Consider the following 19648-nt stretch of genomic DNA (forward strand, 5'->3'; position numbering starts at 1 on the left):
TTCTCAGACCTGCCAGCACAGTAGAACCACCTGGAAACGTTTATAAATTATAGGTGCCTATTTTCCCTCCACCCCCTGCTGAGGTGATTCACTTGTTTCAGATGAGTCCTGAGTATCGATAGTTTTCAAGGCTGAGAACCTCTGTCTTACGGAGGGGTGTATATATAATATAATGTGGGCTTTGGTCAGAAAAAGCAGGATTCAAAACCCATCTCAGTCACTTGCAAGCTATGTGACCTGGTGCAGAATACTTAACCTGTCCCAGCTTCAGAGTTTACATTTATTAAATAGAATAATAAGGGAATTCCCTGGCAGTCCAGTGGTTAGGACTCCATGCTTCCACTGCTGGGAGCCCAGGTTAGATCCCTGGCCGGGAAACAAAGATCCTGCAAGCTGAGGGGCACGTGGCCAAAAAATAAATAAATAAAATGAAATAGAATAATAATATCTACCCTTTCAGGTGGTGAGGATTCGAAATTATATAAAATTCCAATACAAAGTAGGTCATCATAATTGGTCACTTTTATTATTCCTATATTTAGGTAAGATCATTTTTGTTTGTTTTCTTCAGTTTATCCCCAGACAACTCAGGTACATTTACGTTGAGCATATGGTGATAGCATCTTGTCTGGGCTGTGGAAATGGTACTTGCATCTCTAACAGATTAAACTGGCAAATAAGGTGACAGCTTTATTATCAAAGCTAACTTTTGAATGGTAGAGCCCTCTCAATTCACATTATTCCAAATGAGAACTAAGGAAATAAAGTAAATTATTAGTAACAGAAAATCAATAATGATATTTAACCTTTCTGAAGAATTTACCATGGGTCAGCCATTGTTTTATAAGTCCTTCATGTATCTTTTTATTCAATCAATCCTTAGGCCATCTCTATGGGATTGGGTACTTTGGTACTCTCATTATTATCCCTATTTACAACTAAGGAAAATAAGGCACAAAGATATAAAATAACTTGCCCAAGTCCCACAGTTGCTAAGTGGCAGGGAAAAGATTCAAAGACTGATTTCAGTTGCCCTGTTCTTAATTCTTGCACCTCCATCACTTTGTTCCAGAAAACAGTCCTTTATGAATATATCCACAAGACTGGGTAAGGGAAATGACCCCTAGTTAGTCTGATATAAGGTGTGTTTGGGGATTGAGTGGCTACGGTTCTGAAAAGAAACAAAATGGGCTGAGTATATAAAATTAATGAGAACTCCTACTTATCATGGAATTATTTTTGAAAGCTATCTATTGAATAATCAACTTTACATTTTCAGTATTTTTTATAGGTAGTTTTCCTTGAGAAATAAGAAACTTCCCTGAATACGTTCTCTTGTATTTTCAACTGCAATTCTCCCCTCTATCCCTCAGCTGAATTACATCTGAGACAGAGGCCAGGAATCTGTCCCCAGTGGGGATGAGTTTCATTTAAATTCAAGCATCTTGTCCAGTACAGCCCTATAATTACCCTGAGTTCCTTTGGTCCACCTGCTACCTAATATACATGTTAGGATGGGGTGGAACATTGATGATAGTTTGGAATGACTCTGCTTTTTAAGTGGATACATGGATACTTTTGGAAGCCAAATTGTATCTGGGATTTTTATCTCTGGAACTTGTTTGTGTTGTTTACCTGAAACTTGAGAAGTGTCAAAGGGAACATAACTTTTGGTTAAATTCATTCATTCCCTTATTCAACGAACATTGGTTGTTCCACAACCTAAGGCCTGACTCTAGTAGGTGTTGGGCATACAATTAGAAGAAACATAGTATCTTCTTCAAGAAGCTCTTAATCTGAGCTGGGCTGAAAGTAAAGGATGCACATTCTTGTCCTGTGACTCTACTATCCAGCCTTGTGTGAGGAGAAGTAAATGGATTTGGAAGGGCTGGGTCCTCATTCTGGCCCACCAGGCCTCCCGGTCCTATCACCTATCCTATCCCAGCACCCAGTGTGGTCCAGCCCTGTGGTTGGAGGGCAGAGGAACTTGGCTTGAATCCCTGCTTCTCCACTTCTGAGTTGTGTCATCCTGAGTGGATTACTTAGTCTGTGTAGGTTTCCCATATATAAAATAGGGGCAATAAAAGGCCTTCCTTCATAGGGCTGTTGTGAGAATTCAAGAGTTGCCATATAAAGCTTTTATCAGAGTGTCTCACACATAATAAATGCTTGGTAAAAGCTTAGGATGATGATTTATCTTCTGAATTTTTTTTTTCATGTGTGTGTATTTCTCTCCTCTGCAAAGGAGATCGCCAAGGTCTCTTCCACTTGAAGCATCCTCAAATTCTAAAACATGAACAAGGAAGCAAGTGCCAGCAAAGGACCAAAGGTGTTTTAGCCCCTGTGGTGGTCATGTGCATGAAAAGACCCTAAACCTCGAGTATTGTTTAGCTGACCCAATAGCAGGAAATAAGGATGATTATTTAACATTTTAAGAAAATTAGCCAATATCTCTGTTAATGGGTTAACAGCAAAGGGGCAACTCCTTCACTAATCAGGGCTTTGTTTGTTTGAGACATTTTCTAGTTTTTCCTCTCACAGAAGAATGTGTTGAAAGGTTGGCATGGCTTTCTTTTACCCAGTTGAAAACAGACTTCCCCGAGGTTTGGCCAACAGTCAGACTCAGTGTTTTTATTTATGGCATTCTCTGCTGCATGCCTGACTGATGCCAAACACAGGAGCCCCGATTAATTTTGTGTTTGCCTTGTAGAGTGATTTAGAGTAACTGAGGCTCTTCAGGTTCTCAAGAGTCATTTCCTTTGGAAGTGAGTACAGCTTGGGTCTGGACAGAGTAGAGCAATTTGAAAGTAATGGAGTGCCTTAAGTCTGTTAAGAGGGCTACATTTGGTAAACCTTTGGAATTTGGGAACTGGTGAACATCAGTGAGTGTCAAAGATCTGGGCCACTGCAAAAAATATGACCGCTGTGCTTAATAGCTGGCATCTTGAGAATGCTACCCCCGCACTCGCACCCAATATTTTGGGTTGGACACATAACAGTTTGCTGAAGAATCAAGGCTACTAATATGGAGTGTAAATCTGCTGCTAAAAATTCACCAGCTCATTTTTCTCTTCTTGGTATTATTTCAAGTGGCTCTTAAAGGGCCAGACACATGCAAACCACCTTCTTTCTCCCTCTTGCCTACCCCCTGCGCCCTAGACGCTTGAGACAGGGTCTGAGCTCTGGAAAGAGGGAAGGATCTTCCCCATATCTGCAAACTCACAATCCTGAGACTGACACACTGCAATGCCGCACTTCTGCTCTACTTTTGCGATTTGCTGACATGGCAGTGGCTGAGGGAGAAAATACAAACTAAGGAAAAATGTAAAACCACAGAAACACTATCAGGTTTCTAAAAACTGACTCTTTCCCACACTTTTTTTTCTTGCAAAGAAATAATGCTCCTCTATCTAAGATAGCCAACCTGACCATCTTCAAGTAATCTTCTGCTCACCCTTCAAGATCCAGTGCAAATTCCACCTGTACCGGCAGCTCCCCTGAGAGCTGTGTGGGACAGTGATATGCTTACAGCAGTTCTCTCATGTACTGTCCCTCTCCCTCGCCAGCAGGTGATCCCCTTCAGGGCAGGGACATGTTCAGTTTTCTGTCTCCAAACTTTTCACTGAAGAGAGAATATGAACTGACACTCAGCACATCACTGCTTTATGCCTGGCATAGAAACGCAGGCACTCCTCCTCTCCTGGGGCAGGAAGCTTAGGCAACTTAGGTGTTGGGTACTGAGAATCTCTTAATGCATCTCTTGCTTTGGCTATTTGCCTTGTCACTCGTAGGTATCCCTTGGGCCCACTTTTTTCATACTGTTGTGATCAGAGCTGACTCGTGTGGGCCTGGGAAGAGGAACTGGGAGATGGAAAAACTGACACTTCTCATCTTCTGTTTGACTCCAGATGTTAAGGTTTTTAAAACACAGCTGGAATTCGATGTGGTAAGACATGCAGACACAAAAATGACAGTCATGAAGGAAGAAGTTTTAAAATCTCACAGATACCTAGAACCAGGAAACACATCACTCCCACAAAGGGCTACATAGGGAAGCACCAGGGTCATTTAGGAGCCAGAAGGAGGGGGTGGAATGTGGAGAGACCCTTTACTGTAGTTTCTGCAGGAAGAAACGTATGAGGCAGGGCAAACAGGCTTAGGATTGGCTAGTTTGAATAATTTTAGCAGACTCTGTGGCATGGGGGCTGACCTTAGTTGTCTGTTACCTGGCCTGGGGTGATTGGGACAGGTGGATGTCGGCCTAGAACATAAGAGCTAGGTAAAGGACGTGGTTGGGGAATCTGGGTGCTGGATGGTTACTTTCCATGTAAAAGGTGCAGTCTTGGGGAGTTGTTTACTTTCTCTAGGAATTAACTGACTCTGGGAAGGGCAGTCCTTTCCAGTGTCAGCAAGGCCCCAAGATGTCAGAGCATCAGAATAAAAAGACATGCTTTCTACATAAGGGCTAACTAGCTCACCAGATGACATCCTTACTTGTCCTTTCTAAAGGATGAGAGTTCTGCACTGAGGATTGGAAAAAACATCATGACACTTCGGATTGAAAAGAAAAAAAATGAAAGGAAAGAAGAAAGGAAGAATGGGAGCAAGAAGGAAAGGATTTTTTTAAAGAAAAAAAGTAGAGGCAAGGACGGACCTGAACACACAGTCGGTGCTCAGAATATATTTGGTGAGTAAAGAAATAGATGATAGAGTATCAGTCTCTCTATCAATCTATCTTCTTATTTAATCATATTATATCATTAATATGCACACAAGACTCTGTGTTCGAGCCAACAAGGATATTTGCAATTTAAGTCTTTATTTAATTATGTAAAAGAGCCTGTGCTATCAATTTCAGCTATCACTGAGCAGATGAATGGATGTATTTTTCATAGCCTGAAAATTACAGTTTGTAAGGAAACTGTCTACTTAGTCTACTTGGAAGGTGGTTTCTGCACATTCACTTAAGGGACCATTCGATCAGTCACTTAATCACCAAGCAGTAGTTCATTGGTTTAAGGATGACATTTTGATTCTAGGTGAAACCTCAGTGGAATCACTGCTCAGGCAGTTACTATGATTTCCACATCTACCAAGGAATATGTCCAGGGCTGCCTTCATTTAAAAAAAAAATCCTATTTCCCAAAGCAGACAGGTGACTGAAGCAAGGATTTGTCACCAAATTGCTTTACAAATAAACACCTTCAATAAATGGAAGTGTTTGTTGACAAATCATTTACAAATCAGCTTGTCAGAGAGGCTGGGATCAGAGAAATCTGGAAGCTAAGGGTTAGTGGACATCAGAGACCCACAGATCCTGCCAAGATCAATCAGAAATGATGAGAACAAACATAACAGCGCTCTGGGGAAATAGGATCAATTTATATCAGTTGGATCTGCATCCAACTTTTCAATATCGCCTCCGTGAAGTGGAGTTCTCTGAGATGGTGGTGAAGGTTGGACAGGATTCCTGCCTGAAAGTAGCTGAAAACTCCACTTTTCCATCATTAGGAAGGATACGAATAACTCTCATGATTGGCCGTCAGTCTGTCCTAAGTCTGTAGCAGGGCGACCCATCTTGAGCACAAGAGGAGACTGGGGTTATGGGTTGACGCCCTCTCCTTTCCACGCAGGCATTGACTTGCATAAGTTGATGTGTAATTAACTGCAATCGATTGTAAAATGGCCTCAGTCCTTCCTACCTTCTCTCCCCCTTATCCACGCTCATTGCATGGCCAATAGTTGACAGTGACTGGGTCCGGCAAATATTTAATAGAATGTGGTAGGAGAGGCGACGGTGGGCCAGCTCCAAGTCTAGGCCTCAAGAGGCATGGGTGTTTTGGAAGATTCTGATCCCAATATTGTCGAGAGAGAAAGAGAATGGATTAATATTTATTTAGCACCTACTTAATTTCAGCCATCTAATTAAGCTTATAAATAAGGTTAACCACAAACATAACCATGATCATAATAAAATGGCAAAGACTATTTATTGAGGACTTTTTAGGTGCCAGGTCCGAGTTAAAGGATTTATGTGTTTTCTTTCAGTCTTCATAAAAACCCTAAGAGGTTGGTGTTATCAATGGCCCCACGATACAAATAAGACAAAGAGTACCTCTAGGTTAAGGAACTTGGCTTAGAGCAAAGAGCAGGTAATTCGGAGAACCAGTCCGTATACAGCTGCCCTCCATGTCAGAATATATGAAACCACAGATACAGAGGGCTGACTGTACCATCCGTTTCATATCAGGGACTTGAGCATCTGGGGATCTTGGTATGGGGCGGGGGTTCTGGAATCAATACCCCTGTGGATACCCAGGGCCAATGGTATATACAGTCTCTTTTAATGATCTGTGTGAAAGCACCTGGTCCAAAAACGGCATCGCTCCTCATTTGATACGTGTGGGTACTAAGGATATGTGTGTGACCACATGCTTGTGTACAGAAACCCTGGATTCTCCTCAAGGAGAATACGCACACATTTGCGTAGAGAAGGAGAGATTAGGTGAAAGGAAATGGCTTTTTCCAAGACAAAGAGGGAAAGCTGGGCTGACTAGGTAAGCCTTGATTATTTTCTGCAGCTTAAAAAAAATGTAGAGTAATTAAAGCAAAACTTGTAGCAAAACTCCCCAGATAGACATTCCACGTTCTATCAGTGGCTGCCACTTCCCTCTCAAACTGAATAGCTTTGCGTGCGCCAGGGAGGCTGAAGACACAGTTCTATTGTTCTATTTAGGGGCAATAACAGCAGCCCAAATTCCATACTTTGCAGTCACTTTGTGCTCTACCCTGGCACACCTGTGTTCCACTAAGCCTTATTTTCACTGTCTCCAGGTTATTACCCCAAAGCGAGAGTCCTAGGAGAGCAGGTTTCCCTGTCTTGGTGGAGTAAGCTGGTTAGTGGGAGCCAGCACGTGATGACTGGAGCGCCAGGGAGCAGTCCGGTTACGGAGGCTCCGAAAAACCCTTGGCTTCATCGGCAGACTCTACTTTTTTCTCATACCCTGCCATTTAACCCATCAGCAAACCCTACTGGCTCCACCTTCATGATACATCATGTGACCCTTGCCACTTCTTTCCGCTGCTGTTCCCATCTATGTCATCTTCATTTTGCCTGAGCGGCTGCAGTACTTGTAAATGGCTCCATGAGCCTCAAAAGCAAAGGCAGACAGATGTTCTTGCAATATGAGATCATGCCCTTCCTCTGCTCAAAACCCACCCGTGGCTCCCAGCTCCTTCTTAGAAAAGCCCAAGTCCTTACAGGGCCCATAGACCTTCCAAGGTTTGGTTGGCCGCTCTCCTCCTCACTCACCCCACTGCAGCCACGCTGACCTCCTTGTTCCTTCTACAAGGTGCCCAGCCTGCTCGCCCTTCAGGACCCTTTCATGTAGTCTCCCAGGCATCCTCAAGGGCCCCCCTTGACTTCCTTGAAGTTTTTGCTCAGTGTCACCTTGGCTCAGTAACCTTCCCTGAGGCCGCTATGTCTGAACACTGTAACCCCCTCCTACACTCCCTACTGTCTGCTCCTGCTTTCCTCTTGCTCCACAGCACTTAACATCTTCCAAAATATTATGCAACTTGCTTATTTGTCTATTGGCCTCCTTCCTGTAAAGACCAGAGGTTCAAGAGGCCAGAGATCTTTGTCTCTTGGGTTCACTGACAGGGCCTGACACATACTACGTGTCAAATGGATTTCTGTTGAATAAATGGATGGACTTGAACAGGGCAGAAGTCAGTGGGGTGTTTGAGAACAGGGACCATGCAGACAGACTGCCCAGCTCAAAATTCCTGTTCTACTGCTTAATAGTTTGGGGATGTTCACTTCATCTCTATGAGCCCCCGCTTCCTCCTCTGCAAAATGGGTATGAAAATAGAACAGAACTCTTGGAGAGGATGCATATGGAATACTTAGCCCAGTGTCTGGCATATACTGAACACTCAATAGACACTGACCGTTATCTTACATTTTGAAAAAAATCAGTATTTAAATTCTTCTTTTGCTTTCTTTGGAGGTACAGTGATTTCAGAAGAAAAATGAGGTATGAGGGAAGGGTATTAACATGCAATGGACACCTCAGCTCATTTAATCCTCACAACAATCCTATGAGAGCGTTATTTTCCCTATTCAAAAAATGAGGCCAGAGATACGTTCGGTAGATTACTTCTTTCTGCCCGTGGACGCCGCCGAGTAAGCATCGTTGACGTCTCCCCCCCTCCACTGTCGTCATGTCTAAGTCAGAGTGGGCGACTTTCTTAAAGAGCATTTGTAGTCGATATTGGCGATGTACTCCTCCCTCCTAGTCCTTTTGTTGCGCGTGCGTCGAATGGAGTGAGGGACGCATGCGCTCGGCGCTTCTTGGCCCACCCAGCACCCAACATACCGCCTCCCCCAGTGCGGAGAAGCACGTGGCTTGCTGCGACCAGAAGGAACAATAAGTGTTTCTCACCCAAAGAGCCCGAACAGCTGCGGAAGCTCTTCATCGGAGGTTTGAGCTTTGAAACAACCGATGAGAGTCTGAGGAGCCATTTTGAGCAGTGGGGAACGCTCACAGATTGTGTGGTAATGAGGGATCCAAACACCAAATGCTCCAGAGGCTTCGGGTTTGTCACATGTGCCACTGTGGAGGAGGTGGATGCGGCCATGAATGCAAGGCCACACAAGGTGGATGGAAGAGTGGTGGAACCAAAGAGGGCCGTCTCAAGAGAAGATTCTCAAAGACCTGGTGCCCACTTAACTGTGAAGAAGATTTTTGTTGGTGGCATTAAAGAAGACACTGAGGAACATCATCTAAGAGATTATTTTGAACAGTATGGGAAAATTGAAGTGATTGAAATCATGACTGATCGAGGCAGTGGCAAAAAGAGAGGCTTTGCTTTTGTAACCTTTGATGACCATGACTCTGTAGACAAGATTGTCATTCAGAAATACCACACTGTGAATGGCCACAACTGTGAAGTAAGGAAAGCCCTATCTAAGCAAGAGATGGCTAGTGCCTCATCCAGCCAAAGAGGCCGAAGTGGTTCTGGAAACTTTGGTGGTGGTCATGGAGGTGGTTTTGGTGGGAATGACAACTTTGGTCATGGAGGAAACTTCAGTGGTCGAGGTGGCTTTGGTGGCAGCCGCGGTGGTGGTGGATATGGTGGCAGTGGGGATGGCTATAACGGATTTGGTAATGATGGAAGCAATTTTGGAGGTGGTGGAAGCTACAATGATTTTGGCAGTTACAACAATCAATCTTCAAATTTTGGACCCATGAAAGGAGGAAACTTTGGAGGCAGAAGTTCTGGCCCCTATGGTGGTGGAGGCCAATACTTTGCCAAACCCCAAAACCAAGGTGGCTATGGTGGTTCCAGCAGCAGCAGTAGCTATGGCAGTGGCAGAAGGTTTTGATTACTGCCAGGAAACAAAGCTTAGCAGGAGAGGAGAGCCAGAGAAGTGACAGGGAAGCTACAGGTTACAACAGATTTGTGAACTCAGCCAAGCACAGTGGTGGCAGGGCCTAGCTGCTACAAAGAAGACATGTTTTAGACAATACTCATGTGTATGGGCAAAAAAACTCGAGGACTGTATTTGTGACTAATTGTATAACAGGTTATTTTAGTTTCTGTTCTGTGGAAAGTGTAAAGCATTCCAACAAAGGGTTTTAATGTAGATTTTTTTTTTTTTTTGCACCCATGCTGTTGATTGCTAAATGTAATAGTCTGATCATGACGCTGAATAAATGTGTCTTTAAAAAAAAAAAAAAAAAAAAAATGAGGCCAGGGAGCCTTAACGAGGTTGAGTTCAGCGTCCAAGGTCACGTAAGAGGCAGAGCTGGGCTTCACATCCAGATTGGCCCTATCCTACTCGTCTTCCTCTTGCCCCTCTGCAACACGCCCCCCTCTTTAACCCATCAGTAGCAACTTCCAGCATCTTCTCCTTCTCTGAACACATCTGCCCTTTCCCAGCTCCGAGAGTTTGCTTATGTTTGCTCTGTCTGGACTTACCTTACCCTCCACTTATCCCCCTTACCATCCTACCTATCTTTTCAGGGCCGGCTCAAATGCCACATCCTCCCTTTAGCTTCTAGGATTGTCCTCGGATTTAACGTCTTCCTCTGCTCTGCTTAAGACATTCACTGCCTTGTTCCTTGTGCTTTATCCTGTACTGTCTTCCTCCCACATCAGGGTGGGATCTTCTTGAATTTGGGAAGTGCACAAGGCTCATCTTTGTGTATCCATGGTACCTAGCACAGCACAGTGGACTCACAACGCAGGCAGATCCAACTTGCAGGATCTCATCTATGCTAGTTTGAAATGCTACCATTACACTTGCTATTTTAAATAATCAGTGTAAGCATGTAGGTGAGCCAGTCACGGTCAAAGCATGTTGGCAAAACCTATAGACAAAAATGTATGGATGACTCTAAGGTGTTCCAACTAGTGACCAAGAGGTGAAACACATCGATCAAGTGGCCAGGCAAATAGGTGGTGATGCTGTTTAAATATCCACAAGGAAAGAAATTCAAGTATTCATTGCTAATCAGAGTAATACTGAATCAAGAGAATATAGGTAAACTGATACAGGGCTATAAACACAAAAGTCACAAAAGTGTGATACACACTGGGTGAATTAGCAGCATTTTGTTTGTTTGTTTAAACAAAGTAGGCATTCAATAAATGTTCATTAAGCAGTAGAGTTGATTTGAATTGAAATAAGCCATAAATGTATGACTTTGCAACTCAGGGGATACAAAAAAGATCAGCATAAGAAAATTCCAATCTAGCTCCAAAATAGTTTCCCACAATTTGTTATATAAATAGAAATATTTCTTGAATGCTAAAGATAGCACAAGTAATTGAAGGTGGACTGAAGGGTGACAAGTGATTTGACTGGAAAGGAAAATTCATCTTGTCACTTATTACCTGCGATCCAAATTTATACAAGACCAGCCAGGAGGCAATTTTCATTTTATCCAGGATAAACCAGAGCTTAAGCTACCAAAGCTTGTCATCTTGAATGTCTCAAACAGTCATTCAAATGGTTTGTGTCCTCTTATTTAGAATGTTTGCTGTTATGGTAATTGTCAGGATGCCTTGATTTTTCGAAAATATTGCACAGTGCAATCTCATTATAACAGGATTTGCTGCAGAATGACACTTAGGCTAGAATAGCTGTACCTGGCTTTGGCACTTGTAATTGAATGTCAGGCTAGTGGCCTTTAAACTACATTTGGCTTAGAAAAGAGGTTTAAGGCATGTCCTACCTCTAGTAACAGGAAACACAATAGGTATGGGAGATTTCAAAGAGAGAATCAGTTATAGTATCTGTGACCAACTTGGGAGCTCAGGGAACTTACTACCATGTCATTCCTTCATGGGTAGATTAAAAATGATTGATTATATGATATAAAATGATTGTCATGGTCCTAAGATGTTATGGCCAAGTGGTACTTAAAGCTTTTACACGGGAAGAAATGGCTAACCTTTTCCACTATGACAACTGGGGAATTTTCTTTCCTACCAAATAAAGAAGCAAAAAGTCATGTGGAGGTGATAGTCCAAAAGCAGAACATAGAAGTAGAGTGCAGAGAGGACCCAGAGAGATCTCCCAAACTGTAAAGACATGCAAAATGAAAGGGAAACCGTTACTAGCTAATGGGCAAAAGGCAATTTGCAGGATGCATGAGAGGGAAGAAACCACTATTTTTAATTTAGTTGATCAAGACTTTATTGTACTTCAAGTGAATTTACCACACAGAGATGCACCATATCAATAGAAAAGCATATTGTGAAGGTCAGAATAAAGCAGTTCAGGACTTGAGTCCACAGAGTTTCTCAGAAACAAGGTAATTCAAGTTCCTCCTTCAGGGATCCCTTGAGAATAAGCCTAGTTAGTCTAAAGGGTTTAGAAATGCCGCCCATTGTGCTTAGGCTCCTTTCTGCAGGACTTTTACTGCTGAACCATGTCTTCCTTAATAAAAATGATTAGCACTTAGCAGCATCTAACAGGAAATGCGTACAAAACCTTTCAGAGAAATGCCAGGCAAACTCTGAATCTAGTCCATAATGGAAGCGTAATGGGTCCTTAGGGAGGGGGTATGGTGCAGGGATGCGACTAAAAATTGTGAATGAAGATAGAAATTGGGATAATGTTATTGCTGGGATTCACTTCCCCCGTATGTGTTTAAAAGACGTTTTTCCTTCTTGAATCACAGTTGCCAGGCATTCTAATTTCTACTTCAAAATACATTCTCTTACAAGGACTAGCTTTTAAATTATGGCAAAGTACAGTAGATTTTAAATTGTTAGGAGGAATGGGTTCTCTATGTCATTGGTCTATTTTGAAAATGACTTACCTACCACTCTCTTTCTTTCTTTCATGGAGGAGAGAATAGAATACCTTAGGAATGGCCCATCAGTGAAGATGAATTGACATTCTACCCATCGCCTAACATCAACTTCTGCTTTTCCAAGAATGGAGACCATTTCAATTCTTATCACTCCCTTTGGTTTGTTGATCTTACAAGCTTATCCATTTTCTTGCTCTGCATGAAATTTCATCACTTCCAACTTCAGAAAATGTTCATAGAAGAATAATATTCAAAGACTGAGAGGGGCTTCCCTGGTGGCATAGTGGTTAAGAATCCGCCTGCCAATGCAGGGGACACGGGTTTGAGCCCTGGTCCGGGAAGATCCCACATGCCACGGAGCAACTAAGCCCGTGCGCCACAACTACTGAGCCCGCGTGCTATAACTACTGAAGCCCGCATGCCTAGAGCCTGTGCTCCGCAACAAGAGAAGCCACGGCAATGAGAAGCCCACGCACCGCAAGGAAGAGTAGACCCCGCTTGCCGCAGCTAGAGAAAGCCCGCACATGGCAACAAAGACCCAACTCAGCCAAAAAAAAAAAAAAAAAAAAAAAAAAAAAGACTGAGAATTCAGTAACATATCCCCCAATCCCCAAACTCCCTCAGATTAAGTAGTTTAACTTTTATACTATCAAGTAACTTGGCTGCGAGCACATCAGCAGCAAGGATGGAACTCCATTCATCGTAACATGTTGCTACTTAATTAGATTCAGTAAGTTGGTTGACTAAATGAAATACAAACCTTTACTTTATAGAATTAGTTTGACCTTAAATAGCTTTTAACCACACTGGGTTCATATCCCTTAATTCTCCCATTCTTTTTCTCCTTTTGAGGTTGATTTTAAACAGCAAGAAATGATATAAAATTTAAGAATTATCTGGTTACTGTAGTTAAAAGAGATCGTTAAAGTAAATGAAAACACCCGGGAGATTGATATATAGCTGAAATGTTGTCTATACCATCAAATCAAAGTCAGTTACATCTGTACAAAGACTGCACAAGAATGTTCACAGTAGCTTTTAATAATAGCCCCAAACTGCAAACAAAGCAACTGTCAATCAACAGGGGAATGAATAAACAAGTCATGTCTATCCATACAGTAAAATACTATTCACTAAAAAAAAGAGCTAACTACTGATACATGCAACTACTTGGACAAATCTCAAAAATGTTTTGCTACACGAAAGAAGCCAGACACAAAAGAATATACACTGTATGTTTCCATTTATATGAAGCTCAAGAACGGGCAAGATAGTCCATGGTGATAGTAGTCAGAACCAGGCTCCCTGCTTGGGTTGTTGATACCACCTGGCAGGGGAATTTGAGAACTGCCTACTTCTACCAAGCCAGTCAAGGGATGGGAAAACAGCTTCCCATTTGGCCTCACCTACACCACTTGGGTGGGGGAATCAGAATGCCCCTTGCTTGGGCCCTGGATGGGTTGGGCTTGAGGAGGACGCATTTGTTCTATTGGCTTTTGGTTGGTGTAGGGTGGGCATAACCAAAAAGCTCTGCTGTTGTTAGCCTACTCTTTGCCTCATCCTTTGGTTGGGGAAAACAGGCTTTTCTGGAAGCTTTTTAGGCTGTACTGTTTGGTGGTGCATAGCTGAAGGCTTCTGAAGTGCCCTGTCCTGCATAGGTGGGAAGAAATAAGGAAGCCCAGGGAACTAGTTGCCATGTCATTCCTCAATTTTTAAGATTCCTAAGCAGTCTGCCTCCTTCCTTCCACTTTTCGGAGTTTTCTTATGCTGTATATTATATTATGTCCAGGGATTTTTAGTTGTAAGGAGAGCTTGGATGGCGTGGGGCTACTCCATCTTCCCCAGAACTGGGAGTCCTCTGCTCCATTCTGTTTTAATATCAACATTTAATAGTATAACCCAGCTGAGGGCTGGCACACAGTAGGTGCTCAGTAAGTGCTAGTTGATTTGGAATCCAAGCTTTGCTTGATTTGACCCACCTGTATATTGTTGAAGAGTTGTGACTTGATTACCTGATTGGTAATACTTTCAACTAGCCAATTCTTGTTGTAGCCTTACGGTGTAACGATTCCTCTCATGACTTTGTGCAGGAGTCCCCAGGCCACCTATGGAATTCTAGCATTCACATGGGCATGGCACCTCACTTGTATCTAGGATTGGCCAGATTTCTGAAATTCTTTTCCTAGAATTTGCTTCTACCTGTCCTTCTCTCTGACCGCTTAGAGTAATTACTTACTTCAGCCTTGCTGCTGTTTCCTTCATGTCTCTGTAGACTGCATGCTTTTTAGCCACAGAGGTATGATAAGGCTTGTTTGGGTTTCCAAAACCCTTTGAGGTATTTGAGTTAAAGGTCCTATAAAGCTGTAAATTACCATGATTATCATTATAATTTAGCTGCTAACCGAGTGAAAGCAGCAGTCTGGGTCACCAAAAAAAATCACTTCCTTTGTGATTTTTTTCCCTTATGTGGGAAGCTGTATTTTCAATGGGTTCCTCACAATTTTCCAGAGGCTTCTGGTTCCAACATTGGTAATATGCGTTTACCCCTGCGTGTCTGGGACGACCTGTAAGTAAGACGAAATACATTCTGCCTCATTTTAGCAAGTGTAGTGAGAAGAATAATTAAACTTCTCCAGGGAAACCCCAAACAGGAGCTCTTGAGAGAAGAGTGCACCCTCACTCCATGTTAAAAGTATCAGTATATTCAACATTAAGGGGGAAACACTAACCAGTGAGTTCATAGGTCCACTTTATTATGTGTTCTCATATCTGCCTTATTTGAGCAAGACTTTTGTGAAATTAAAAAACACAAACCTATTACTGAATTTCCACCTATAAGCATTACATCAGACACAAAAGATTCAATGAAAAATTTTCTGAAATATTTAAATGAGTGCCCACATTCTCCAGTAACGGCTCTTCCAACGGCTTTGATATCTTCACGAGTGGCCCTGAAGAGGACACCCAGGCCACAGCAAGGGCTCCTTTTTCATTCTCACCTCACCAGCTCACAGTTATAATCTTACTAGGAGACCACTAAAATAATCCTGTGATGCTCTACATCCAAGGTTGGCAAACTATTGTCCGTGGGCCAAATGTAGCCCACCGGCTGCTCTTGTAAATAAAGTTTTATTGGCACACAGCCACCTTCATTCATTTACATACTGTCTAAGGCGGCTCTCATGCTACAACAGCAGAATTCATAAGGGCGACAGGGTCTGTATGGCCCACAAAGCCAAAAAAACTTTGCTATCTGCCTCTTTACAAATAGTTTTCTGACCCCTGCTCTACATTCCACTTATCTTGGTGTTTGGCTCCTGTGCTGGCCCCTTCTCATCGTCCAGATTTAGGACGTCTAGAGCCTTTCAGGGCTTACTTCTTATACATCCCTTCCTCTCTTCATTGACTCTGTAGGTCAATGGTTCTCAACCCCAGCTGCTTTTTAGAATCACTTGGGAGGCTTTTTAAAAATACTGATGCCTTGGCATCACCCTCAGAGGTTTTGATTTAATTAGTCTGGGGCAGGGCTCAGTCCTCACACTTTCTGAAAGCTCCCCAGGTGATTATAATGCACAGCCAGCATTGGGAACAATTACTCTAAGTGATTTTTGTCTAGTCTCAAGGCTTTATATTAACTATATATCAGCAACTCCCAACTTCTATCTCCAGTCCCAATATCTCCCCTGAATTCCACATTCACATATCCAACTGCTTATTTGACATTTCCACTTGAATTCCTAACAGGTCTCTCAAACTCACCATAGCTGAATCAGAACTCCTGATTTCCTTCATACCATTCCTCCCATCTTAGTCAATAGGACTCAATTTTTTTTCAGTTGCTCAGGAGAAAAACCTTAGAGTCATGCTTGGCTCCTTCCTGGCTCTCATGTTCCATCTCTAATCCACTGGCAAATCCTACTGTTCCCTCCAAATGTATGAGAATTCAACCACTTACAACCTCTTGTGGCCCCAGCCATGAGCATCTCTCATGGGTATTGTTTCAGTGGTCTCCTGTTGCCATGGTCTCCTGGTTTCTGCCCCTCCACCTCCGCCGTCTTTGTTAAAGCAGAAGCCAGAATGATTCCGATAATACATGAGTCGGATAAAATCACTCCTCTGTTCAGAGGCTGCTAATGGCTTTCCATCTTCTTCAGAGTAAAAAACAAATAAAAGTATCCCTTGAATTTAAATACCAGAATGGACAGAAATGAATGGTACCTGAAAGCCTGAAAACAACTATTTTTCCCACGGCCAGTGGATCTTAATTTGCTCCATTCTTCCTTATGATGGTGAAGGGAAGAGCAAACAGACTGATAGCGAGGAAAGGCAGATTGTTCAGCAAAGGTTGAATAGAAATAGTCATACTTTCTAGAATTCTTTTCAATGTCCTCATATGTTTGAATTATGCATCATGTACCTTTTCATGAAATGTCACCAACGTCTTTTCTCCAGTCAGCTTGAGTCTGCTATACCCGGGAAATTATCTGCCTTGAGCCACATAATTGCATATTGTGGGAAACTCATCTTGCAGATGCTAGAGGAAAGAAACTCAATCTCAAAATTATACCTTTCTTATCTATGGATAAGGGGAAAATGTCTTATATGCATTGTCACTTTTCCTTAGAAAAACTGCCATCTCTTTAAAAAACATTGTTTGAAAGCAGTAAATGATACAGAACAACAAGCTGTCAGAGGAAAGACCAAAGATATTTTAAGACCTTGCATAACATTTGTAGAAATTCTCAGCATCAGAGTAGAAATCATAATCTTGAGAAAGGTTGCACTGAATTCAAATGACTGATCTTCACATGGGTAGAGTGGTGTTTTTGCCTTAAAAATTTTTTCCTTGGAGAGAAAGAAACACTGCACAATTTGCGCCTTTCCTCGGATCTTTGTGTCAAACAAACTGTCAACAAGAACAAAAAAGTCTGCTAACTGATAATCTTTTAATCTTAATTCCTTTAGTGGACTCAGAGACAGGAAAGACTAAACATCTTTGGGACATTGGGAGTGGTGGTGGAGAATAAGGTGAGAAATTTTTTTTTTTATTGATAGAGGCCAAAAATATATAAGAAGAATGACGTGCAGTTAATGATGACTGTTTAATTCGAAAAATAATGAAAAATGTCCAGAAGGGAGCAAATTCAAATGAGAAGAAAGTGATTTCTTCTCTTAAACACACTATCTTTAATATAAACATTTAATTAACTACTTTATCTTTCACTGAGAAAAAGAAAAATAGAAGCCCAAAAGAAAATAAATACTAAGTCATACTGACCTCAACCAGGAGTGAAATACTAAATAAAACTATAAAGAAAATGGCTTGCACTTTAAAAAAAGAATTATAGAACTAAAATGAGATGAGAATATTTTCCTTATTTCCTTCTTTAATTAACCAACCTGAGCTGCTAGCAAGATAATCTGTTTAAAGTGTTTAAGGAGATTGAAAATGATCACTTTAGCTGTGTGATCCTTTTTACAAAGGCAGACATTAAAGAAAACAATCTCAAACAACGAGAAGTCTATCATTTCTCATGATCAAGATTTCTACTTTTGTAGTGTGGGTTTTACCTGAAAGTATCTCTATATGCATTGTGGTTATTGGATTGGACGAATCAAAGCAGAAATATCTCTAAAGCTAAGCTAGCGAGTAATTTAAATGATAACTAAGTTTTGAATGGCATTTCCATTTCTGTTCTGTTGATTCAAAGATGTTAAGTCCAAAATTTTAATTATTTTTTAGCTGGAGATAAAACCTATCCGTGTTTTTTTTTCCTAGTTCTTTTGTTAGTTCAGATATAATAGTTGTAAATCGTATATGAAGATATATTCCCTTCCTCTTCACTCCCACACACTCATGCACACACACAAACTCACCTATCCATTTATAGTTTAGTATAGGGTTTGCAAACTCATTGCTTTAAAGACAAGGGAAGTAACATAAAGGAGGAGAAAAAGCTCTATGTAAGACAATAGGGAGTAGGAAGGATTACAGCAAACTTGCCTGAACAGATCACTTGAAGGAGTCGCTGCTAATTATCTCCTGTCAATTATTGACACGTGGGAATGTAACTCCGTATTTCTAGGTTCTTACTTTGTAAAGGAAGCCATGAATCCATGTTTTATTAAATCTCCCAATGTTTATGTACTGTCAATTAATTCAACTAAACAAACAAGCACACAGAACACCTTCTTCACCAAAAACTTAGGTCTGTGGCTGTATTTATTCAGTTCCCTACCAAGATGTTGCCTCTGGCTTGGTAGGTAATACAGTCAGGAGGCTTACTTTTCAGTCTCTCATTTCCACTCCCTAGCTGGGAGGGCTTGGCCAAGTCCTATAAAAGATTTGCACCAGAAACACGAACCAATTTGAAATCGTAAGAGAATTTAGAGAATCTCTCATCCCACCTACTTATTTTTGAGATGAAGATGTTGAAGTCTAGATGAGCTCATTGATTTATCTAAGGTCCTAGGGGGGAGTAATGACAGATCTGACACTACAAATATGGCTTCAGACTCCCAGCCCACAAAACCACTCAATGACTAAAGTCATGGGAATATTCAGGTCCATGGGGGATAAAATCATGAGTATTATCTTTAATTTTAAAGCATTCAGTTCTTAAGAACTGCTGGAAGGCAGGGTCTCTTCTATGCCTGTCCGGCACTCAGCACACTCCCTATCATCATCTTGTCCTCAAATCCATATTGAATGAATGAATGAGTAAATGAATAAAGAACTAAATTATAGTCAGAACAAAAGAGTCATCATTAAGAAGCCAGTGACCAAAATAACAGAGGAAAGCTGAAGTTCAGAGAGAAATAAACTGAACTACGGGAAAATGCCTTACTGTTCACTGGAAACATTAAAACAAACAAAACAAAACAAAAAGCTCCCTCCTGCTGCCTCTCTGACTTGGAGCTGAATAGGAATGTAGTCTTTCCTAGATCTGATTTCTGATTACTCCTTACTGATGCTGGCTGGAAATTCAATTTATTGACTCCATCAAAATGCCCTGCAGAGACGAGTATAAGCCCTGGCTGAATGTAGACGATAAAAAGAAACTTGATATTAAAGATGGTTTACATGATAGCCCACAGAAAATACAGCCAAGTCAAGTATGCCCTTGCTTGTGGCTTATTAAAAAACAATTTTTTTTTTTCCGGGACAATGTATATACTTTATGGAGCTTTGGCCTAGAATTTAATGCATGTTGTTTTATATCCCCCATGAATACCTGCTGCTCCCAAGCTCAGAAAGCTTGCCTACTGCCTTCCTTTCCAGCTGCTCTACTGATCAGTTTTTCATGAAAGAGAAA

General features: G+C 41.6%; 1 long non-coding RNA gene and 1 pseudogene across 3 annotated transcripts in view; one reads left to right on the forward strand and one right to left on the reverse strand.

Moving 5' to 3' along the window:
* Nucleotides 1-19648, reverse strand: part of LOC309637567 — a 296945-nt gene that overhangs the window by 68615 nt on the left and 208682 nt on the right. The window lies entirely within an intron of this gene.
* LOC309638603 (heterogeneous nuclear ribonucleoprotein A1 pseudogene) lies at nt 8260-9733 on the forward strand (annotated as a pseudogene). Its single transcript has one exon. The product of its transcript is annotated as a heterogeneous nuclear ribonucleoprotein A1 pseudogene (transcript).

Source organism: Balaenoptera physalus (genome assembly GCF_965194825.1).
Source record: "Balaenoptera physalus genome assembly, chromosome: 11".
In the NCBI taxonomy this organism is placed as follows: Eukaryota; Metazoa; Chordata; class Mammalia; order Artiodactyla; family Balaenopteridae; genus Balaenoptera; species Balaenoptera physalus.